This window comes from Molothrus aeneus, chromosome 2 (genome assembly GCF_037042795.1).
Source record: "Molothrus aeneus isolate 106 chromosome 2, BPBGC_Maene_1.0, whole genome shotgun sequence".
NCBI lineage: Eukaryota > Metazoa > Chordata > Aves > Passeriformes > Icteridae > Molothrus > Molothrus aeneus.
This window is the reverse complement of record NC_089647.1, coordinates 93,980,576-94,006,446: the sequence shown is the minus strand read 5'-3', so window position 1 is coordinate 94,006,446 and position 25,871 is coordinate 93,980,576.

Below are 25,871 nucleotides of genomic sequence, written 5' to 3'. Positions count from 1 at the left end.
GCATTAGAATTTAAGGTTTAAAATGAGAACGTGTTGAAAAACAACATTTATTCCTCAATGAGAGGAAATTAGTAAAGACTTATAAAAATGAGGAGGTGAATTAAGGAGGGGAAACAAGAAAGGTAGCTGTAATTAAACTGAGATTTTAAAATTAATGATCTCTTACATTGTAAGTAATTTTTACTTACAACAGTAAAATCAAAGGCACAAGAATATGTATTACTGTTGATTTTTCAGGAAAAATTCATTACTCAAGTGCATCTGAGTTCATGTTTGTTAAACAGTCAACTTATACCTGCAGTCTTAGTTTCTGGTGAAAATTTGGGTTCCACTTAGGGCACTGAATTACCTGAAAAAAATGGTGCTTTTGAGCACCTGAAGGAAATTCCATGTGTTCCTCTAGCCTGAGTGTAAAACTTGAGTGAATACTCCCTCTAAGGCTCTCAAAACCTTTAATTGGGCTAAGGGGTTTAAATGGTCATATTGATAACTGAGATACTAAGGAGCAGTGGTTTTCTCAACACCTAGAGAAAAGGTTTAATCTCCAGAGAGAGTTTCTTTCCCAACAGGAAATTTCCTATGCTGACATTCAACACCAAGTCTGTAAGCACAGGTCTTTTACTCAAAAGTTAATTTATTGCCCTTCTCACTGCAGCATTTTTGTTTCATTTCTTTAATGGGACTCCAAAGAAAAGCCTTAGTTTACCTAAGTAAATTTTGAAATATTTTGATATAGCTCCCTTATCATTCTGCCCATTCTTTTAAACATTGTCTAGGAGCTTCCTTAGCCTTTTCGTTTTTTCAATGCAATTTTTTCAATGCAATTTTAAAGAGCAGGGTAAGAAAAAAATTTCTTTTAAGGTGGTAGAATAAAAATAACAAATAAGAGAAGAAATGTGGTGCATCAGGACTTGGCTACTACCATCTTTAGAGTCTGAGCAGACACGAATGGGATTATCTGCTAGAGATTAGACAGAAGTTTTATGAATGCTCTTCATTAAACATCCTCAGCAATTACACCTGTTTTTTCTCTTGGACAACTTCATGGTCACCATACAAGCACCTCTATTTTCTCTTTTTTTTCAAGTATTGGTATTTTAGGTTTTCTGCTTTGTTTTTGTTTGTTCTTTTTCTTTTTTTTTTTCCTTAAGAAAAATTATCATAATGTTGCACATAGTAGAGAGATGAGATGCTTTCATTGTACCTAGTCAAGGCACAGGGACCAAGGAAAGTCTATGTGGAAAGATTTCAAAAAGTTGAACTATATGAATGTTTACCCTTTGAAAAGTTTGGAAAGGAAATAATTTTATTACTACAGAACTGAAATACATTTGTTGGTCAGTGGGTGCTAGCATGGACCGAAATTGCAATTCTTTTCTACAGAGAAACCTCAGTCCCCTGTGTTCCATTTAATTAATGATGATCCATCTTTGCTTTCAAAGAATAGGCAGGATTTTTCTTTTTCTTTAATGGCTTTACTTTTGAATTTCATTCTATGGGCAATAGGAAAAAAAATTAAACCCCTAAAATTCTCAACAATTTTTCAAATATATGAAAACATAATCATTCCTCCAGCTATGCCCTTGAAGTCGCATTGTGGAGTTTTACCCTTGAGTGGATTAATTAAACTCATTGAGTTAGATTTCTATTGAAGTTTTTTCATACATTTCTGTCGTCTCTCCAATAAAATTGTCCCATCCCTCTGTACACATTTAAAAACCATCTAAACCCATCATGCTGTTTTCTGTGACAAAGATTCCTTTGACCTTCTAACCAAATCAGGCAACTATTTCAAAATACACTGAATGTTGCCCTTCAACTTGGGTCCATATATTTATAGGACTTACTGCAGGTGGGCACTTTAAATACAACTATGACTCAATTTGTTTTACCTCTGTCCATCTGCATTTAATCTGTCCCCCCGTCTTGAGCCATCATATATATCCCCTTCATGTATATCTCCTTCTTTCAGGCAACACCAATTTTTTTCTGCTTTTTTAAGGCTTTTTTTTTCTCATTCTACTTCTCTAAGAAGAGCTCTTTGTTTTTTGTATCCTCACTAAAAAATAATATACACTCTCTAAAGTCAATGGGCCCTCCAAAATTGTTTCATATTACACAAAATTAAAAATAATTTTTTATTACAATTGATTTAAATTGGAACACAATTCATGGTTATGCAAGTTAGGAAAATTAAAATAAAGGATGAGTTAACAAAAGCTAATATGGCCCTTTTGAAAAGTGTTATGACTTGAGGTATCCACAGGTTCTTCTATAAAACAGCTTTTGAGAAAACTAACCATAAAACTATCAGTGTTTACAAGATTTTTATTATACAAACCTAATGGTTCCCATGGTTTTAATGCACTGCAAAATAGTCTTTCCTCTTCCTTATGAACACAAAGCACATCTCCCTAAAGGGACTTCTCTTCCTACAAGCTATCAATGCAATCAAAACTAGTGATGCATTTTATTACATTACTGCCTCTTGAAGAAACATGTTTTTATTGTAATATTTCATAAAGATTTCCTGCAGGTAATGTAAAAAATAACTATCTAATAAAATTTAGTAGTGTGTTCTTGCAAACCCGATTAAAAATGTATAGTAGGCTAGGAAATATATATATACTTTAAACTTAGCACTAAAAATTAATGTCTTAGTCTCTACTAGTGAGCTTCTACCATCCTTATTTTACCATGTGTCTCTCACATTTTCATTAGAAAAATATGTGCATGAATTTCTTGATGAAAGTCATTAAAAAGCTTCAAAGTCTAAAATAAACTCGGCAAGTCTGCTGTAAAATGCATATATAAATTACATGGACCTATATCTGTGCATATAAACACTGTATTAATTTAAAAATACATTAATGTATAATTTACAACATTAGAAAATTTGGTGATGAAAATCACTATTAAAAGAGATAAAACTTTCTAAAACATAGAAGGTAATTTTTAATAATAAAAAAAATGGGAATATTAAAACAGGTTTATTTTAGCCTACTAAGATTTATCTCCCTTTGTGGTACCTAATCACAATAGGAATAAAAGATTACTCCAGGAGACAATTAAGAACAGGAAACCAGTGCATCTGATGTTATGTATACAGTGACAAATAGCAACACTATTTGGTCCTACAAGTACAAGTCGATTTGTGCAGCAAAAAACAATTGCTGAGGACCTGGTATTCACAGTATGAAAATTTATACAGTTTTTTATTTTACAGCATCTCTAGCCTAGCCTTGAGTTTAATTGTCTCTTGGTGGTTGGAGGGTATTAAACACAACTCTGCAGTTGTCTTTCAATTTAGTTTAATCTGAAACACATCCAGTCTGCATGTTCTCAGGGTGCTTCACAAAGGCCTACAAGGGGGGAAAATTAGAACATTCATTTCAAAAGCACCCTCTTAATTATTCTGAAAACATTGATGTAGATGCATTCTGAATTTCTTAGAAGTGGAATTTTGGCTAAAGGACTGGATTAATAACATCCAGTTATTAATTTAGATAGTATGTAAGATAGTCTGTTGGGTTTTCTTGGCAAAGATTTGGTAGTAGTGGGACTACATGGGCAGGTTCTGTGAGAAGCTGCCAGAAGCTTCCCTCCTGTCTGAAGGAGCCAATGCCATCCAGCTCCAGGACAGATCTGCTGCTGGCTGAGGCAGAGCCCATCCATGATGGTGGTAGCACCTCTGGGATAACAGATTTGAGAAGAGAACAGGAAAAAATCCACTTTCTGTGGAACAGCTGTGGAAGGAGTAAGAATATGTGAAACAGCCTTTTAGACACCGAGATCAGTGAAGGAAGAGGAAGAATCACAGAATCACAGAATTTCTAGGTTGGAAGAGACCTTTATGATCATCGAGTCCAACCCATGTTCTAACACCTCAACTAGATCATGGCACCAAGTGCCACATGCAGTCTTTTTTTTAAATACATCAAGGGATGGTGACTCCACCACCTTCCTGGGTAGATGATTCCAGTATTTGACCACTCTTTCTGTGAAAAACTTCCTCCTTAATTCTAGCCTGTATCTCCCTTGGCACAGCTTGAGACTGTGTCCTCTTGTTCTGTTTATTGTTGCCTGGAGAAAGAGACCAACCCCCAGCTCACCACAGTCACCCTTCAGGAAGTTGAAGAGAGTGATAAGGTCACCCCTGAGTCTCCTTTTCTCCAGGCTGAACAACCCCAGCTCCCTCAGTCGTTCTTCATACAGCTTGTGTTCTCAGCCCCTCACCAGCCTCACTGCTCTCCTTTGGACACGCTCAAGCATCTCAACGTCCCTCCTAAACTGAGGGGCCCAGAACTGGATGCTATACACAAGGTGTGGCCTCACCAGTGCCAAGTACAGGGGAAGAATGACCTCCCTGCTCCTGCTGGCCACACTATTCCTGACACAGGCCAGGATGCCATTGGCCTTCTTGGCCACCAGGGCACACTGCTGGCTCATGTCCAGCCCGCTGTCAACCAGTGCCCCCCAGGTCCCTTTCTGCCTGGGCACTGTCCAGACACACCATCCCCAGCCTATGACGTTGCAGGGTGTTATTGTGGCCAAAGTGCAGGACTCGGCACTTGGACTTATTGAACTTCATCCCATTGGATTCTGCCCATCCATCCAACTGTTCCAAGTCCCTATGCAAAGCCCTCCATTCCTCTAACAGATCGACACACGCTCCCAGCTTAGTGTCATTTGCAAATTTGCTAATGAAAGACTCTAAACCCTCATCCATGTCATCAATAAAGATATTAAACAGAACTGGCCCCAGCACAGACCCCTGAGGGACACCACTGGTGCCTGGCCGCCAGCTGGATGCAGCACCATTCACCACCACTCTCTGGGCCCGGCCATCCACCCAGTTCCTAACCCAGCAAAGAGTGCCCTGTCCAAGCCATGGGCTGCCAGTTTGTCCAGGAGTGTGCTGTGGGAGACAGTGTCAAAGGCCTTGCTGAAATCCAAATAAACAACATCCACAGCCTTCCCTGCATCCACTAGGCGGGTTACCTGGTCATAAAAGGTGACCAGGTTGGTCAAACATGACCTACCCCTCCTAAACCCATCCTGACTGGGTCTGATACCCTGGCCATGCTGTAAATTCTGTGTGATGGCACTTAATATAAACTGCTCCATTATCTTGCCAGGTACTGAGGTCAGGCTGACTGGTCTATAATTACCAGGATCCTCCTTTGCACCCTTTTTGTGAATGGGTATCACATTGGCCAGCTTCCAGTCATCCGGAACCTCACCAGTGAGCCAGGAAGGTGCTCCAGACACCAGAGGAGAGATCCCCTAAAGCCCCTGGAAGACCCCATGACAGAGCAGGTGGATGGCCAAAGAAGGCTATGACCTGTTGGGAAGCCTGTGCCTGAACAGGCTCCTGGCATGACCTGTGACCCCATGGAGAGAGGATCCCACACTGGAGCAGGTTTGCTGGCAACTTCTATGATTCTGTGGGGAACCCAGTCTGTTCTTGAAGGACTGCACCCCATAGAAGGACCTATGCTGGAACAGTTCATGATAAACCGCTGCCTGTGGGGAGGACTAATGTTGGACAGGTTTGTGGAGGGCTATCTCCTGTGGAAGTGACCCCACACTGCAGAGGGGATGAGTGTGAGTAGGGATTCATTCCCAACTTGATTGATAATAAATTAAATTATTTCCTGCCCAAGCTGAGTATGTTTCACCCTTGACAGTAACTAGTGAGGGATGTCTTCCTACCTTTATATCAACCCACAGGCCTTTTGTTATATTTTCCCTTCTCTGCCCAGTTGAGGAGATGAGTGATGGAGTGGCCTTGGTATCAACCCACCCTAGAAGAATAACCTATACACAATGTAGGTGCTTTAGTTTTGTGAGTGTTTTAGTGTTTGCATTTTTTCATTTTGTGTCTTAAAAAAAAATCGTTTTGTGGTAACTTGAAGGAACTTTTTTCAAGGGAAGAGCATTTATCCAGCATAATAGCCTGGAATCTGTTCTTAAACACAAAATGGTTCCAATTGGCTCTGGACACTAAGTTTCCCAGCTGTCCTCCTAAGGATAATTGGGCAATTAGCCTTTGTCTCTGACACTAATTACCAGCTCATCCTACCTGGCTGATTCTCAAAGAAACCCAGAAAACTACAAGCAGAGAAAATAGGAAAATACAGCCTTTCACCAGATACTCACATACGATTTACAAAGTTACTCTCTCCCAAACTATTTGTAATGAAGGCACAGACCAGAGGTCTTGACCAGAGTTTACTGGGCAGTTGACAATGACTACCTAATTAGATGTGACTTTCTGCCATATGAAAACACTAGTAGTTCCTGATCCCGCTCCAAGTCTGGGCAGGAGAAGGGTCTGGTGGCAATGCTTGTGAGCGTGTGTTTAGCAGCAGTGATTAACGAGTGTTAGAATATGAATCTCACCACAGAAAATAAAATAGAAGGGTGGAAAAAGCAGCACGTTACATTTCTTCACAGGTATTTATGTACATCATTCCCAGTGAAGCTATAAAAAGGTGCTAATATGGCTGAGGAGAGGAGAAAAAAAATAAGGAAAAGGAAGACCCTTTTTTCACCTTGACTCCCTGCACTCACCCACTGAAGACACAGTTTGGGAATCCTTATAAACTGGTGAGAACAACAAAAAAAATCTGTCAGAAGAGCAGGTCCTTTGTAAAGACTTCTGACTTTTTTCCTTTTAATTCTTCAGTCCCAGAAAATGTTGACTATATTTTACTTAGTATCACTTGCTTTTAAAATGTGGTGCCTGTAGCTCAACTGCATAGATAGCCTTTGGAATATCACAATAAAACTTAGTTAATATCACAGAGATGTGCATGGGGACATTGCTCACAGCAGGAACAAAGGAATATTGATAAATAGGTTGGCTAACCTTTGTTTGTTCTTTAGAAAAACTGAGTTCCTTCATGCTTTTCTTGCCATGTTAACTATATGGAGCTTTTATTGTATGTCTACCTGCATTCCACAAGCACCATGAAGCGTAAGTCAATTCAGCTTAAATCTTTCTAATCTTCCAGAACCAAGAGACTTTTTATTTGTGCTTTTTTTAAGGCTCTGCTTTAGATCTACAAAACGTTCCACTACACAACAGTGGTTCAATAGCATCATAAACCCCTGCAGGGTAAGGTTTGTTGCATGCTTCAACAAGTAGGACAGAAGAGAGGAACTCGCATGTAGAGTACCACAGAATTCATCAAGTGGCTACAGACAGAGTTCCGCAACCCTTGTGCTCCTTGAGGAATGCACTGCAGAAGCTGATGAGCTTTTCTATAAATTTTATACACTACTGAGGCGAGAGTGGAGAGAAGGGGTGATCTTTTCTAATGTTCTTCATGCTGTTTTGACACTGAGATTGCATTCAATTACTTGGTTTGCTCATTGTAAGCCAGTGGGTTGAAACATGGGTGAGGTCACGGTTTGTAATAGTATATGGATCAATGCTTGCCATTTAGAAACTAGGCAAATTGGGTTAAAAGACATTACAAAGTATGTGCCTGAGGAAAGCAGATATTTGCTCTTTTTTCCTCTAATATCAATAGAGTGGATGAGTTTTTAATTTATTCTTGAGGTTTTTTTGGAAGCAACCTAATAGAAATGGAGTTGAGTAACATATATAATACTTCTGCTTAGCATAGATACAATTAACGTACCTATGATACTGGATAACAGAGCTGTATAACTGAAATAACAGATCTTCTTTTAGCTGACATAACAGACTGCATAATAGACTGCTTTGGGTTTTGTTTTGCTAGTTAAGTTTAGCCTTTACTTATTCAGACAGATGTTCTGATCTGAGTTGTCATTTAATACCCAAATAGAATTGCCATGTTTGTCAGTCCAGTGGGATCAGTATAGGTGGAGCTCATAGGTCTCTAGAAACAGAATGAGGTTTCATGCCTAAAGACATCTCTTTTGTGTGTGGATCATCTGTATCCAAGAGCTTGGATGTTGTCACTGAGCTTGCAACTGTTAGAGTTGAGTCCTATAGGCCGTGCTTCCAGTTTTACTATTATTGGTACAAATTTCGAAGCAATGGACTATCTCGTGCATGAGACACACAGATTAAAACAAAATTAGGCAAACACCATATATGTTTCTTTTCCCAAGTTTTAGTGTAGTTTGTGGCTACTCTGATAAGAACTGAAATTATTTTTTCTAGACTAATTGGATTGCTTGTCAATCCCATGGCTTTCTCAACTTTTAAGAATTTCTGGCTCAACTCACATCTTTAACTTCCATTATGATTGTATCTATATTAATGTATATTTTCTTCTCTTCCCCTCCCACTGAACTGGGTATTGCCTTCTCTTTCCTTTTTCAGCCCCAAAATTTACCATGTTGTCTTCCATGACAATGACAAATATGATTCTCTCCTGCTCTGAATATCTTCTTTCTATATATGGTAACTTCCATTATTTTAAACCCATTTAATGGAAACAAATAAGAGAAAAAATATTCTGTAGGGCTACCTTAAACAGAACAAACACTAATTTTGCAAGACTAGTGTATAGATCCCAACCAGAAATTCTGATTTTCTATTCATGTCACAATATTAAAGAAAAACAAAAAAACAAACTCTCATATACATTAATTTTATTATGAGAATGGAATGGAATAGCCTGAGTTTTAGAGGACCCAAGATTATCCAGTTCCTCGAAGTAAATAGATATCATTTATGTTTTATATTCAATCTTACTTGAGCGTTACAAACCATGTTTGCTATACTATTCTTGATGCCTTAGCCTTCCTGTTTTCCATGTTGAAAAGGGTTTCAGAATTTTCATAGTATCTGTGATTCTGTATATTTCCCTTTTTAATCTCCTTTCCTGTTTTGGTGCATTTATTAAAGATCACACACAACATTAAAGGAAATGGTATACTGTGCATTTATACTAGAGCAGTATGATATTTTCTATTTCTCTATTCCTTTTTTAACAACTTCTCCTAATCTATTTGTCATTTTGATTGCCATGCAACACTGAGCTGATGTTCTCAGAGATCTGACAGCAGCATAATAACTGAGAACATACAGATCTATTTAGAATACATTTATTCAAGTGCACTTCTTAACAAGTTTTGTCTGCTCATTTTGCCACTCAGTATCATGAAATAATCTTCAGTCCACTTTGGACTTTACTGTATCCTTTGTAAGGGACACGTTCATTTTATTCACTCCTTCCAAGTAATTTGTTAGCATATTGAGCTGAGCAGGCTCTTGTGCAGATTCCTCAAAGCCCCATAGGTAGTAGCTTGCACAATGTTGCGTTCTTTGTGTTTCCCTTAGGAGAAGGGAGCTACATCTGAAGATCAAAATCTGTGATAGAAAGCCTTGCTTATTATTATTCACATAAACTTCTCATCTACTGCTGCAAATGTTGTTCAGAGACACTGTTAGCAACATGGGCCTCCAGGGAAATGAGATGATTAGAACCGTACATAAGCAAATTTCAATCTGTATGTTGAGAATATCATGGATACCACGTCATTATTGTAAACCTATGAGAAGATTCTCTGCTACAATAAGAAAATATAAAATGTTGTCTTGATTTGTGGAAAACTGGCAGTTAATCTCTCCAAGCCTACCTTGAAATTTCTGCCAGTTTAATTATTCTAATCACTTATTTCTACATCAGGCTTTTGAAAGAAAGATGAAAATCAGCCATTTTGTTGCTTGCTCTAACTGGTTATAGCATGTTTCATGTCTAAACAGTGCTCCCAAAATATGGTGACAGAGATGGACAACTTATTCATAATTATTTCTGCAATTACATCTTGCTTCTGAAGCTTCTCAGAGAGCTTCTCCAGCAGGTGATTTATTTTAACATTTGATTTTCTTTCATGAGGTTGCTTTAATCAGTTTGCTTTAATCCAGTGAAAATCCAGCACTGTCTCAGTATATCAAAGTAGCATTATACTCAAAATTAACTGGTTTGCTTCCGGAACATTCAGTAAATGCAAATATCTGTGTTTTGGATATTTTCCAAGGTGAGGTGGGTAAGTATCAGTTCCCATTATATTTTGCCAAAAACTTCAACACCCCTAGGGTATAGCTGGAGTATTGTGTTCAATTCTGGTCTTCTCAGCATAAGGAAAACAAATTTCTACAGGAGTGGGTCCAGCAAAGGGTCACAAGGGTAATTAGGGGACTCTTGTGAGGAGAGACTGCAAGAGCTGGGCCTGTTTCATCTAGAGAAGAGAAGACTGAGAGGGGATCTCATCAGTACATATAAATATCTTGAAGATGGGTGTCAAGAGGATGGTGCCAGGCTCCTTTTGACATTGCCCAACTGCAGGACAAGGTGCAGTGGCCTTAAATGAAAACACAAGAAGTTTCACCTCAACGTGAGGAAGAACTTTATGTTGAGACTGACAGAGCACTGGAACAGGCTGCCCAGGGTGCTCATGGAGTTTCCCTCTCTGGAGACATTCAAAACCCACCTGGACACATTCCTGTGTCACCTGTTGTAGGTGACCCTGCCTTGACATCAGTTTGGACTGGGTGATCTCCAGAGACCACTTCCAACCCTTATGATTCTGTGATTCCATGATTCCATATTCAAAAGCTAGATTCAACATGGCTCACAATTTTCAAGCAAAGCATATCAGCAGCTCTGAAATTTGTCTTCTTTTTACTTGTTTGAAACAAATCATTAAGTTCAACCAATATTCATAACTGTCTGAACTTAAAAATACTTTTTAAGGTGATAATTTGTTTAATTGCATAAATTATTCTACTGCCTATTTCAGAGTTTATATGCTCATAGGAGAAACATACTTCCTTGCAATTTATGTGTAAAAGCATTCTTTTCAAATTACAAAATTTCACAGAATGACAGTTACTCAGATTTCCTTCCTTTCATCTACCAAACTGGTGAAAATCAAGACCTGAGCCGCTGGAACCAGAAGCTAGATTAGACTGCTAGGATATCTTGTTAAATGAAAAAAAGAGTTAAGTCTTCCTTTTAATGCTACCTCAGATTTAGGTTAAAGTATTACAACCCCATTAGTCATAATGGGATGGCACAAGGGATATTCATAGCAGAAATTTATCCAGCACATCAATCAATGATCCATTAAGGAAAAATACCTTTTAAATGCTGATAGCTTTGTGCAGACTTCCCATTAGAAACACAGTGATGTGTGGCACTGTTTTCCTCCTTCAAAGTTAAATTTTTATCATTTTTCACATTTAGAGCAGTACTTTATAGCCTTGCAAACATGAATCCCTTTACCTTACAGCTGTGCAGAACTAGCCTTCTCCAGTGAGTGTGGTATTGGTAGCATGCCAAACTCTAATATTCTGTGACTGTTCTAGATGGGAGAAAAAGTGTGCAAACCTTGAATTTCCCTTTTTCAGAACAGTTGAGAAAGATCAATGGAAGTTATCTGAAAACCTGAGATCTCTAAAAATAATGCATCAGTGTTTGCTTTGTGCTGTTTCCTTTACTCTGACTAGTTTTTATCATCCTTTTGTTAGTACAGAATCAAAAATGGTGTTTCCTTCAGGGTACTTTGATTATAGGAGAAATCAAGTGTGAAAAAACAGTTACAATCTGTGAAAATGATTGTTAAACTGAAGGGTCACTTAAATCATAACCCATTATCTCCTGGCACTTGAACTTTCTCATCGTGAAATGACATCTTGGCAGCAATGCATATTATTAAGACCATCAAGATTGATACTAAAACAATCCTTGTTTTCTGATATTGACATTTTGGAGTATTATTAAGAACATAACAGAAAAATTACCTGAAATGGTAATTTCCATTTCCAGTCCTGGTAAGACTTTGGATGGATATTTCAAATGGGAAGGAAAAAAAGTAATATAAAAATGAAGTGGGAAGAAAAATTACATGCTGAACAAGAGAAGGCATTTATGAGCCAAGAAACATATCTAGCATAATAGAAAATGCAAAGATAATAGTCTTTCTAATCTGAAGAACCAGCAGAGCTGAAAGGATTAAAACCCCACAGATTACTCAGTATCTGAGCAAAAAGTCCTAAAAATGCAATTTTGAAACATTTCAGAAAAATAATTACTAAATGCTATATTTTCTCAGAATTTGATCACAGAAAATGTTACTTATAATGAGACATTTACTGTGTTGATTATTTATGATTGTATTAATCTCAAAAATAACTTAAAGAATATTCTCAGTTCAGGTGGAAAATATGGTAATAATTTGTTCTTTGAACAACAAGAGCCAACTTCAGAGGTCTTCCTCTTAATTAAAATATTTGGAATTTTATAGGCCACATCATTTAAAATTTCAGTCACTTTTATTTGGAATTCTGTGTTCTATGGCAGCAATAGCCTTGGCCTGAACGTGTTGTGAAAGTGGCTAAGAGTGTGTCTTATAGGCAATATTGACTAGACTTTGGTTTAAACTGAATACTGCTCTTATCAAGTTTACATCACTCAGACTATGATTATTTATACTCAGTTTCTACATTTCAGGTAAAATATTTTAATTGTTCAGTTGTTCAGGAAAAGGATTTGAGAGAAGCACAGCACAATAGTTATTGTCCATATTCATTAAAACAAACTGTTGATGACTTTTCCCTTCATATTATTTCACTCCCTTTGGGCTTTGGAATGTGGAAGATAAATTATTTATATTAGATATGTTTTTTTCTAAATTTGACTGGCTTAACTATTTAAAATGTGGAGTTTGCACATATTTTCCAGAGGCTTAGCTATTTACAGCTATAGTACTTATTTTACATATGATAGAAGATAATGCATATAAGGAATGGATATTCATCCTATAGCTATTGATTAATTAAGATTATTGAGGTGAACAGATATCTTGCAGCCTCCATTGCATTTGTTGTTTATATTTGAAGATATCCAAGGTTATAAAGATTGCTTAGATGGGTCATTTTGCAGCATTCAGCCTTCCTACAATTTCACTGCTGTGACATTTTGTCTGAGGGACAGCCACATGAGTAAAGTGTCTGGATGAATGCAGTGGGATACAGTATCAGATTATATCGCTGTTATTTATTATTCTTGGGGTAAACACGTTTGTTTATCATAAAAGTAGCTGGTCTATTCACACCTCTTATTCATCTTTGACAGATGCTTCTGTGAATCCAGATTTAACTCTTTCACTGATTGACTACAAAGATTTCGAAAAACAGAAAACAAAATCAACACTTGTCTTAGTATTGTATTTTTCTGTGTGCCTTGTTGAGCAAGCATGTTAAATTCTGCTTTCCCCAAGAAAAAAAGAACAGAGGCTGCCTTCCCTAACTGCCTCACATCCAAGAGCCAGAAATATTGTTCTTAAATATTAAAAGTCACAAGATAGCCTAAGGGAATAATGAGAAAAAAAAACCCCAAAGGATTCAATGTGGAGACTTGGGAGTAGCATGGAAGGAAAGCAAGGCTGATGAGTTCCAGAAAGGGAGAAGGAGGAAAAAGTGTGTAGGTAAATAGAAGTGAGGAGACTGAAAACTAGCCAGAGGTAGGAAGGAGATTAGGAGGTGAAAAAATTCAAATACAAAATTATGATGAACAGATTTGAGGAATAAAGCTGCAGGAAGCAGTAGGTAGGCTATAACTTGTTGTCATAATCAAGATTGGGTACTACTATGCAAGACATCTGTTAGTAACAAAAAAAATTGTGTTCTCCAGCCCATGGGCAAGAACACTGACTGCTGTGCCCAAAGTGATGATTTCCTTTTCCTTATGATCTCTTTTTAATATTTATAAATTCCTTCAGAAATTTCAAAATACATACAAAATATCATGTCTTTGACAATCTGCATGTTGGGAATGGAACTTAAAAAATTATAAGATTCAACATTTTAAGGAAAAGATTTTACCAGGTTTTACTTTTTTTTCACTGTAGGTTAAAACAGCATACAGCTATGAATAAAAATTAGTATCACATTAGAAACCACCAATACAAGTTAACTTTTTGCAATACAAAATGGTATGTATTGGTTAGGGAATTTAAACTAAATAATTTTCTTATACTTTGTTTCTACTTTATAAAAATATATCCATAATAAGGACCTAATCCTCCTTTAACATATGTGCCTCATTAGGTGTCACTACTAATGAGTTATAGATCAGTAAAATCAATAAAAACAAGAGAATAATTGAAATTTTAATACCCATTTTCAGACAAATAGTCAGAAAAATACTCAAATACATAAATAATTACCTGGATGTGACTACTAATTTTCAAGTTGCACAACTGATAAATTATTTAAGAAATTATAAACTGTAAGTGCCTTGATCATAACATTTTATCCATATCAGAGTTGTATTCAGAGGTGAATTGAAAACTGATTGAATGTCTGGGTCTGGAGGGTGGTGATCAGTAGCACAGGGCCTGGTAGGAGACAGTAACTCCTGCAAGGACTCAAGGATAGGGCAGAGTGAACCTGCAGTAGGTTTGATATGACACCAAACTGTGAGGAGTGAATAATGCACCAGAGGGTCATGCAGCCATCCCAAGGGACCTAGACAGGCTGGAGAAAGAGGCCAAAATAAACCACATAAAGGGAAAAATGCAAAGTCCTGCACCTGAGGAGGAGCAACCCCAGGCAACAGAACATGCTGGGGGCTGTCCAGCTGGAAAGGAGCTAGGCAAAAAAAAATCCATGGGGATCCTGGTAGATGCTGAGTTGAACTTGCACCAGCAGTGTGTCCTTGTTACAAAGGAAGCTAATGGACCTTGGGCTGCAGTAGACAAAGTACTGCCAGCAGGTCGGGGAGGGGGTCCTTTCCATCTCCTCAGAACTGGTGTGGCCACACCCGCAATGCAGTGTCCAATGCTGCATGCCCCAGTACAAGGGGAATGTGAATATACAAGGGAAATGTCAGCAAAAGACCACAAAAATGATTAAGGAACTGAGCATCTCTCCTATGACAAAAGGCTGAGAGAGCTGGAGAAGCGCAGAGAAAAGAAGGCTCAGGGGAAATCTCATCAATACCTGAAGGAGGGTGCAAAGAGGACAAGGACAGGCTATTTTCAGTGGTGTGTGGTGGCAGGACCAGAGACAATAGGCACATGCTTAAACAGAGGAGTTTCTCTCTGAACACCGGGAAATGCTTTGTTTACTGTGAAGGTGACTGAGCATGGGCACAGGCTACCCAGAGAAGTGGTAAAAACTCCCACCTTGGAGATGGTGGACACGATCCAAACAAACTGACTATAGGTTACTTTGAAGGTTAGATAACATGACTTCCAGGGCTGCCTTCCAAACTCAGCCATCATGAGAGTCTGTGAATTTGGCTTCTTTTGAAGAGGAAGTAGAAGTGATGAAATAAGACCAAAGAAACTAAGGTAAGATGCAATACAACTATGCTGAATAATTTCTCATACTCCAATGTGAAAACCAGTACTTTGGTTGAGGCTGAAAAGAAAAGATGGTGACATTATCTGATAATTTTTATTATTGCATTGTCCTTTTTAGGATTTAAAATGAAGGAACAACATTTTGATCAAAATATGATACTTTGACTTTCAGTTATAGTTTCCAAATGGCTTTTTCTTTTCTTTACTTTTTTTTTTTTTGGGGGGGGGGGAGGGGAATGATAGCTCCACATTTAAAATAAGCCTGCACATATAAATCTTACTGAAAATCATAATCGTAGAGGACTTCACTGCTAAGGTTCTCACTCTAAACCATAAATCCCAGTTTTCTCAATGAAGCAGACTCAGACCATACAGAAAATATTAAACAAACTGTTATTTCCTTTCTTACAAAATTCACAAACCTCTGTTTTCACTTTAAAATATATACCTTATTAATATTTTATATGTATAGCATCTTAATGTATTCAAATTTTTTCAAGACTTTGACCAAGTCTGCAAGGCTATATTTCCCAGTATATATTTGCATTTTGCAAGAGGACACTAATAAAGGCAAAATATACACATTTAATTCTCAAATTGTCTTATAATACCTTCTGTTTGGTGCATTAAAATGGCAAATGTGTGTTGTCACCTTATTGTAAATCTTCCATACCTTCGCAATGGTTTCTCATGGGCATCTCCTCACAGCACTGACTCCTTATTCCTCACAGCACAAGCAACAAACTCCAATAGTCTCCTCACCCCTCTAATCCACTCTCTTGTAGCACTGTCTTCTTATTGGACACAGCTGTGGCCTATTAAGGGCAGGCCTGTTCCTAATCTTTGGTGATTAGTACAGCTGCAACTCCTCAGGGGTGAGATTACCTTCTGCACTATTCTCTTACATCCTATCCCTCCACGAATGTGGATAGAGTAAGGAAACATAGTCTCCATTTATTGAAATTGTAAGCCCCAAGAGGAAGTTATTGTGTTTGAAAGAGGAGATAAGATTTGAGAACTCTTTCATAAGCCTCATGCAGTTTTTCCTCCCAGATGTTTTCTTTGTAGCACCAATTTAACATACAGACTTGACCAGTCTATTTTGTCTCTTATAATGAATCAAAGTAGCCTGCTTTCTTTATCTGCAACACTTCAATGTCCCAGGACCATATCTGGCATACATTATAAGTAATCTGGTAATTCTGTGAAACAGAGAATGGACAAAAATTGAAAGAAACCTTGATTCTTGAAAGATTCCTGTGGTGGAGCATGGATGAGTGCAACAAACCATTACTTGTATCACAGAATCACAGAATGGTTGAGGTTGAAAGGGATTTTTGGAGATCCCCCAGTCCAACCCCCTTGCCCTCTCACCCTCAGAAGTCAATATGAAGTGGCTCAACTATAATTATTAAGTAACCTTTTTACTGTAAGTGTTTATTTTCAGTCAACTGCCACATGACACATAAAGATCAATGGATCTGACGGATCACCATGCAAAATTTAAGAACTGTATGACCAAGAGGAATAGGCTTACTTTCATTATATAGGAATATACATATCAATAAAATCACTAAAAGATGCCATAACATATTTTACTCTCCGCCTACTTCTAAATTATTTTCTTATCTTGCATAATGCAATTAAGAAAAAAAAAAGCCACAAACATTCTCTACAGAAAGTAGGAGAAAAAATATACCAGTTTCACTTGCATTTCAGAAAAGCCTCTTCGAAAGAAGAATATAGCACTTGTAGCTGCACATATAATTAGAATTGCTGAGCAGAATGACTTCATACTAATTTGAAAAATAAATAGTTGTTTCTCTCTATGATACTGTTCCAGCTGCTTTAAACAATTTTATGGTAATGGATTATTACTTATATCGATCTTGCATGTCAGTTGACGTGAGGGAAATATTTGCATTTCTGAATAATTTGTGTACAAAAGTGGTTACACAAAACTCACTTCTTGAATACTGGAAATACCACTAGCCAAATGCACAGAATATATGCAGAGAACTATAGATAGGCAGATCTTTAATAGCATGTAGATTGCAGTTTATCTTAGGAAGTATTATAAATCAACAACCTCTTCTCACATTGAAGGAAATTTTTTTTACTGTGTTAACTTTAAGTATTTCTTTCACCCAGGGGACTGTTCCATTAACATATTGTTTTGATTTTTGGGCAGATTGAACCACAAAAGAAAATGAGATCCTATTTCATGTTCTCACAGGGCACTGATTGCTTTTGCAATAATCCACCATCTGTATCTAAAGTCCTATCTAATAGAAAAAAAAATTATATTCAAAGATCTTGTGTCTTTCCATGTAGTCTGTATTTCACACTTGAAAGAGACTTATTTATTATTAACAAAACTTTTTGGAGTGTCAGGGAGAAGAAAGAAAACTTTGATAAAAGGCAGGATATATTAACATGAGTGGCAAGTTTTACCAAAAAATATAAGCCACTGATAGCTAATGTTTGAGAAATTTTAATGAGAAGCATTAGGTGACTTTAATACAAATGTCACTATCATTTAGTTGCTAGAAGGAGAGCTGAAGCAATACTAAATTGTTAGAACTCATTTGAGTCTGAAAACTAATTTCAAGTAGAACTTTTTTGAATTTCTTTCATGCTTTCCATGAACAGTTAATATTATGTAGTCAAACCTTATGAATATAGGACCTAGTTGTTCACACATTTACTTCAGTTTTCAGTGTTGTGATTTGCCCAGCTTTGTGCAAAATCCCCCTAGGTTAACACAGGAGGAGTAGAAAAGAGAATCAAATTCCAAATTGAAATCATGTGTATTAAATTTAAGCATTTACTTATACAATTTGTGAAAACTTTTTAAAATATTATGCTAACTCACATTATAGAGTTATTTCCCAAGAATTGTCCTGATAAGGTGAATGAGAATTTTTTTTGCCATTTTTGCTTGTTACTGTCTGAATTTTTCAGAAAGTAAAAGAGTAGAAGTTTGAATAGATGACATAGCATGACTCTTTCTCATTCTAAAAGATCATGTACTTTTTGTGTTCCCCAACTGTTTCATGTACAAGTGTCATCTGACTGCTCATCACTGTTCAGCTCTGTGGCCTCCCCCACTGCTTCTGCAGTAAGCAGAGCCTGACTTCTTACTTCACTGTCATTCCTTACACACAAATATTTCTTTTGTTGAGGTGGTGAGTGGATAAGAAGATATGTTTTAGCTTATCAGAGCTATTCCACATTGTCAAACCTAAAATGTAATCCGGAAGAGGAAAAAAAAAGATCGGTGCTTGAAAATCCTGTAGGCTGAAAGGAATCACAATGTCAGCTATGCAACTAAAAAAAACCCACCAAGACCTCAGAAATCAGATCGTACCATCATCACTAAGTCTGATGGCTGTTTAATTTCCTCTAAAATTTAATGTACGAGAGATGCATTTATCATCATTTCATAAGGAAGGAGTCCACAGAAAATATTGGCACAGCCCTCCATGAAGTTACACAATTCAATAGTTCCATAAACAGGTTTAGTGATAGGAGGCTATTATTTAGGGTAAGGGAGCCTGCTGAATGACTCTCAGACTGAGGCTCCACAGTGATTTGGCACTCAAGAAAGCAACAGGTAGATAAGCCAAAAATGTCAAGGATAGCAATAGAATCTGTGATGCAGCCCCCACACAACAATAAATAAGTTATGGTATGATACTACTTTTAAAGAAAGAAGAGCCATTTTTCCTAGTTCACAAGACCTTCACAAGGTATCTGAGAGGGAGAATAATGTTAATGATGAGTTCAAAGCAAAGTCAGTACGTGAAGTGTATATGAACATTCACACAACTAATTTTCACTAAGATGTGTAGCAGAAGGCATAAGCAGGGTGCTTACAATCTATTCAGGCTGCATATATCCCACAAGGAACTTTGATGAGGTCCATAATGATGAGGAAGCTTCCCAGCAGTAGGGTTTTATTTCTCATAGCTAAGCAGAACCCTGCAGTACTGACATTATGCTGCAAACTGCTGCAAGGTGCACCAATACTGACATGATACCTGCTATCTCCACTTTGGTAAGAAGCTATATAGGTTTGCCTTGACATGTGTCATGATCTACCATCTAACAAAAAACTTCACATGTTTTAGAAAAAATTCTCACCAAGAAGAAAATAACCTTGTAATACTATTTGTCTGCTTTCTGCTGAGGATATTTATAGGGGAAAGCACTATATAGACAAACACTTCAGAACTCACTGTGAAGATGTAAGACAAACAAAGAACTAAGCTTTATTCTGAGGGTGAGACACATGGAGATCTCAGGTGTGAAAATAAATCGTTTCCAAAATTGTTTCACATCTGAGAAAACTAAGACTCCAAAAGCACAAAGCTCAAAATTTCAGCCTAAGCTTTGCGGGACTAAGCAAAGGAATTGACAACCACTGATAGCAGTTTGTCTTCAATATGGTTTGACAGTTATTGTCACAAGTTTAAGTTTGTGTTAGGAAGTATTTGGCAGAGGACATTTTACATCCTTTATAGGATCTACCTCACAGCAGATGCACTGGGGTTAGAGAGATGACTAAACCCAGAAATATGCACATGCAAGATATAGTGGCTTCATCACTATACTCAGAGTGAAATATGATTAACACACCAAAATGATCAAGCATGCCTTAGGCTGCCAGGCTGAAGGCTTATCTTCCTTGACAAGGTTCTCATGCAGTGGGAACACAACCACTGAGTTTTTCTGAAGTTGTAGGTGAGTCTTCTCATCTTGAGCATATATAGATTGAAACAAACAAATTATTATTAAATATTAGTGCATCACCAAATGTGAAGCCCACAGTTAGAAAGCTGTTCTTGTGGTCAGGCATATTGTCTCATCTCAACATGGGAGTGTTAGGCAATCACAACGCGCCAGAGCAATCTCATGCCACAAACATCTCATGTCATCAGCTTTCCTTTAAGGACATCAATGTATATAAAATTTCAACTTTCACCCATCTTCATAAATTTGATTACTTTTTGTCTTTTCAGAGACACCCAAGATTCAATTGTTTTTGAGGGAGCTGATCTCAAGACTTGGTGCTACATTGTACATATAAATAGCCACATCCTGACATATTCAAAAATTTCAGTTTACTGCATCTGCATTTTATCATTGCTTTATCTCTGTCATTTCAAGGCATTTCTCTCCAGATTGCTGCAGATTCACTGAGATGAGAATAAGACATTTAAAGAGTGGCAAGACCAAGTACAGGTGGGTTCTGATTTGTTATGCTGCAGTTCTTATAAATGGTGTCTGTCTGACTGATGTGCTTGCCAGAAATCATGTCCATATTTTGTTTCAGGAAAGCTTGTTAGAGGTAATAGACCACATCCTTGGAATCTTCAGAAAAAGAGGTTGTTGCAGCACTGAAAGAAAAATGATGACAGATGTCCTAAGGCAAAGATATCTTCTGAGCTCCAAATATGGCTTACCAATTCACATGCACATGCCTAGTCATAAGGATCCTCTTCCTCCCCTGAGAAAGTATATTCTGAATTATTCAGCAGGAATCCAATGGAACTGGATGAATATTCAGCCAGTGCCTTCTGGCCCTGTGTTTGCACTGGCTGATCCATTTCATTCAGTCAAAAGTGGTCATGAGATAAAACCATTCCCGGAAGAGACTTCTAAACATATTTGTGTATTTTCTTACTTTTTAACTCTAAATCCCCATTCAGCTCTTCAAAAATGTGATACATGTGTCAATACAAACTAGAGTAAAAGTTTCCAGTTGAGACATAAAAGAATTCTGTCTTGCCCTGCACTATAAAGAATTCCACTTCATCACACTTCACAGTAAGAACTAACAACACGTTTTCCCAGAATTGCAAAAGAAATGCTTACATAAACACTAAAAATGTTACTTCCACCTCTGTATCTGTCTCAGTTCTTTCACTTCTAATATTTGGAACTCCTACCAAGACTGTCCAAGCAGGCTTCTCCAGCACTGAGGAGTGGACAGTTTAGTACTGAAATCAATATTTTAAAAGTGGAGAGAAAAGGAAAGTTGCCTTTAGATAATCACAAAACACAATATCAGCAGCAGCTGCCCGAAACAGAAATGGCTAATTACTTACTAACTGTTATGCTTTAGTGTGTAAAATAGTCCCTACACAAAACCATATTCAGTGGCAGAGGCAGGTCCAAATGCTTCTATAAATCAACTAAATTCCATGAATTGCTAGAATGTAAATGGGGAAGATGACATGAATTACAGTCTAACAAGGGTATTGAATCCTTAAATGAACTGTACACTCCCATTTTTAAGGCAGAAAGCTGAAACCACACATAATAAAAATAATTAAAATGAGGTTTTGAATACATTAATCTAGATGAAAAGTGCTTTAGAGAGCAAGTGAAGCAGAAAAACAGACAGAATGTGTATGGCATTTACTTGTAGATATCCTTTGCAGCTGCTATTATCTGTTACCATTACTAAAACATAAAAAAGTAGAAGAAAGAAAAAAAGCTTTAGAATATCTTTATTGCATTGAAATTCAAGAAAAAAACATGGAACTACTGCCTTCTAACCAGTGATAACTGCATTCTGTCGCAAGCTGAGTCATTCCTTAGAGAAACAGGTCAGGGAAGAAATAAAAGGACTCAATGACAACAGCGGTACTGGCAAGCCATTAGACTTTCTGGAATATAACTACAAGGTAGATACCTACAAGAAACTACAAGGAAAATGTAAACTATCAGTACAACCTTCAGATCACAGAAAGTAATAGGGAGGGCTTTCTTAGTTCAGAAGCTCTAGTGTGAACAGAGATCCCTCTGGAACTCTACTGTCTGCAGCACTGAAACCACTTACGGCCAGACAGGAAACAGAACCGATGAGACCATTCGAGACCAGAAAGACCATCTAATGAGCCAAGAATCAATGCTGAACACTGCCAGGGTGGCTGGATTTCAGGCTTAGACTTAAATGTCTGCCATCAAAAAATTGTCCTTTTAGTCATTCAGACATCCTTTAGATTCAGCCCTACTACTTTTCTGTAGTCTGAGTCTATATTTTAATCTCAAAGCAGTTCAGTTCTTTTCTGTCTCAGTGAAGAAACTGTTTTAAAGCAGTATTGTCACAAAAGAACACACTATATAGCGCTCAGAAGAAGCCTATGTGTACATATCTATACACATTTGTGTATCTTAAATTTGCCCTCCCAAGAAGACACTGTCTGAGGCAAGCTTCCCCTTCTAAATTCATACATTTCATCTTTCTATTTGTATCTATGAATAGTTTAACCCTCAGCTGCTCTTGGTTTCTGTTCTTAGGATAGCTGGTAGCTAAATTATGAGAAAATCAGGATGTCAATACATGTATTTCTTAGGAGCATTCAAGCCAGACACGTGATTTCTAATTTAAGGCCATCATGCTCCTAAAATAGAAACCTCCTCAAGCTCTGCCAGATCTGAATAAGTAAATTGTTCAATTCCCTTATTTCTAGGCTGACCTGAGTGGGTCAGATATTTTAAGAATATCAAGGAGGAAACAAAAGCTAAGACTATTCTAAAATCCACTAAGATACTACCACACTGTATTTCAGATTTCTATAATTTCAAATCAGATCTTTCTTGAATATGCTCTAAACTTACAATAATTTATTCTGTTCATAAAAAATATCTATCTAAACATAACAATATGACAAGCAGAGAAGTTGGCCTCACTATGAGGCAAGCTTTGAAATGAGAACAGGAGTCAGGACAGTCAGGATGATTGCTCTCACATTTACAACATGGGAGAAAAAGCTGGGGACTGAAGAGAAATTAAGTCAGGGAAGCAGAAGGGGTTGGGAGCTAAAAGCACCAGTCTAAAGCATTCATCAGATGGGAAAGAAGTGAGGTAGCTGCTGCTCCTAAAAGTATCTAGAATGAGACTGGTGCTCTGTGTATATTATAGGACCAACACAGAAAAGAAAATAAATTTTATATATTTTTAATATATGTTATTGAAATACTTGTGTACTATTTTAGAAGTAGCAGTGGTAGAACAGTGTAGCAACAAAGCAAAAGAGGACATTTTAAAATAAAGATGTAATCTCGCCTGCTCAACCAACTGGAAAAAAGGCAGATAAAAGATTTGACACACAGGGAATTTCATAAAAGGTCTGCAAGTCCAAAAGATATCTTCTTTTCCCCTCTATATCAGCTGTCTTAGTAAAAGATGCTACCTTTTGCTACAAACTTTATCTTTTTAGTGCTATTCTATGTTTGAGAATACATAGTGAATATGTATTCTCAAACATACATATTCAACGTCCTTGAATATGTATGTTTGAGAATTTTCTTGTAAAAACATCAGTTCTACACAACACTTCTTAAACAGCTATATATTGATATATCTGTTATAAAGAATATGCCCAAGTTGTTTTTTTTAAGTGGACATATTTGAGTTACAGTTATCCAAAATATCTTTTGTTTTTTGCCTGAGGTCTAATATTATTTGAGGTCTATAACTTCATTCCTGATTTACTTAGGATACTTTTTTTTTTTAAATCAAGGAATATCAGACATTTTTAGACTACATATCAAAACACAGCTCTTTAGCTCAATGTTTTATCATCAGTTGTGTATGTTATCCTTTGCTATCCCAAACTATAACAGGCTCTGAAGTGATGCTGGGCAGAGGGAAGGAGGGTTATGTATTGATTGTAAACAACTCAGTCAGCTTAATAGCCAAGTTTCCCTGTTCATACTTGACAAAGTTTTAAAGGAAAGAAACATCTAGCTTCCTTCAAGCATTAACATAGTTAATGCTTACCTGTTTTTCTCAGTCATAAGTTTAATTGTATTGTAGGAAATGAACATTTTAAGCATTTTGTAGTTTTCAGGCTGTATGCCTCCCCAGCTAAACTAGAAACATTTAGCTGGAAGATATGCTGAAGTCTTCTGAATTGTTACTGTACATTTACTGTTTTCAAAAGGAGCTGAAACCTAGAAATGCCAGTGGAAACCTTTGGTACTTCTACTCTGGCAATTACTGCCACAAGAAAAGACAGATACATTTGTTTCTGCCTTCAGCTGCTGCTTGAAAATCTGTTTCTGTTTTTACTCACGTATTTATAGATCTTTAGCTAAGTCGTTACTCTGAGTTTCCATAGTGATAACTGAAATATGTATTAACACCAAACCTCAAGGCATATTTATGGTTGGCAATGCTTCATAAATTACTTTTTTCAAGAGCAGCTTCTCAAAACATATTTGCTCAGTTCAGTTCCTCACTTGATTTGTGATAGATACTTTTGATATAGCTGTATTTATCTAGGAGAGAGATATTTTTCCCTCTGCAAGATTCAGCATGTTGATATTACTTCTCTTTTTTATCTATACTATCAAAAGGTCTGAGGACATGAAGCTTCTGAATTCAGAATGCTATCTTTCAAATAAAATCACACTTTTAAATTTGCCTTACTTTCAATTAAACCTTCCTTAAATGAAACACCAATAATGGACAGTATAAAACATCACAGATAACTTATATGTATTCATAATAATTAGTTTTTGAACAAAGAACCCTTTTCTCTGGTTGCCATCAGATTAGGAAAGAATCACCCATTCATACCATCTTGCTAATTAGAAAAGCTGAGATGCAGCTCATCAGGTATATCCAGAACATCCCTTTCTGAAAAAAAATTCTAGGCCACAATTTTCCCATTCTGCTTATTTTTCCAGATATATTTATCTAAACGTTCTATTAGTCTGCTCTCGGATGCCTTAATGTCATGAAAAAAAGAGAAAACATCAATCCAAAATATTTTTTACTAGATTACTAAAAAAAAAAAAAAAAAAAAAAGTGCTTGGGTTTTTGGTTTGTTGTGTTTGGGGGGTTTATTAGTAGATGTTTGGAAATCTAATACACTGAGTCAAAGAGAATCTTTCCAGGAAATGTCTGAATGAATGAATGACTAAACAAATTTCCTCTTCATTTCTGGTAATTGCTTCTGTGAAGACAGCTGAATTAGAGGTTATTGGATGAAAATCTTTCACTGTTTATTTCAAACATATTCAGGGCTGGCCTCTTTTCTGTACATAATAAGGAGAACTGTCATGCATACAAATACAAGGTGACAAATAATGACCAAAACAGGCCTAGAAAGGCACTTGAGGCTGAATTAATGAAAGTGCCTATGTGGTCTCTATTTTACCCTGCTTGCAAGTAGGAATGTGCTTTAATTTCTTATTTGCGTCCTGCAGCTTCTGGTCATTTAAAGAAGGAAGTGCTTACATTCAACAAACTGCATTTTCATTCATCTGCTTAGGAAGTCTAATGCAGTATAAAGTAGTCTCTCTTTAACTGCAGGTCTCTGTTGTGTGCCATAATCCTGTCCTCCCTTCTTATCCTCTGCAGTCATTGCCCATATGCTCACATGGCAACAACTACAAACACAAAACATCCTTCTCCAACTAGTATTGTGTCAGACCCATATCTCCAGGTTCCAACTGCTGGGCATCCTTTTCCATTATCCTTGCCTAAAATAGCATTTTGTATTAGCTTAGCTTTTCATGGATCCTTAGCA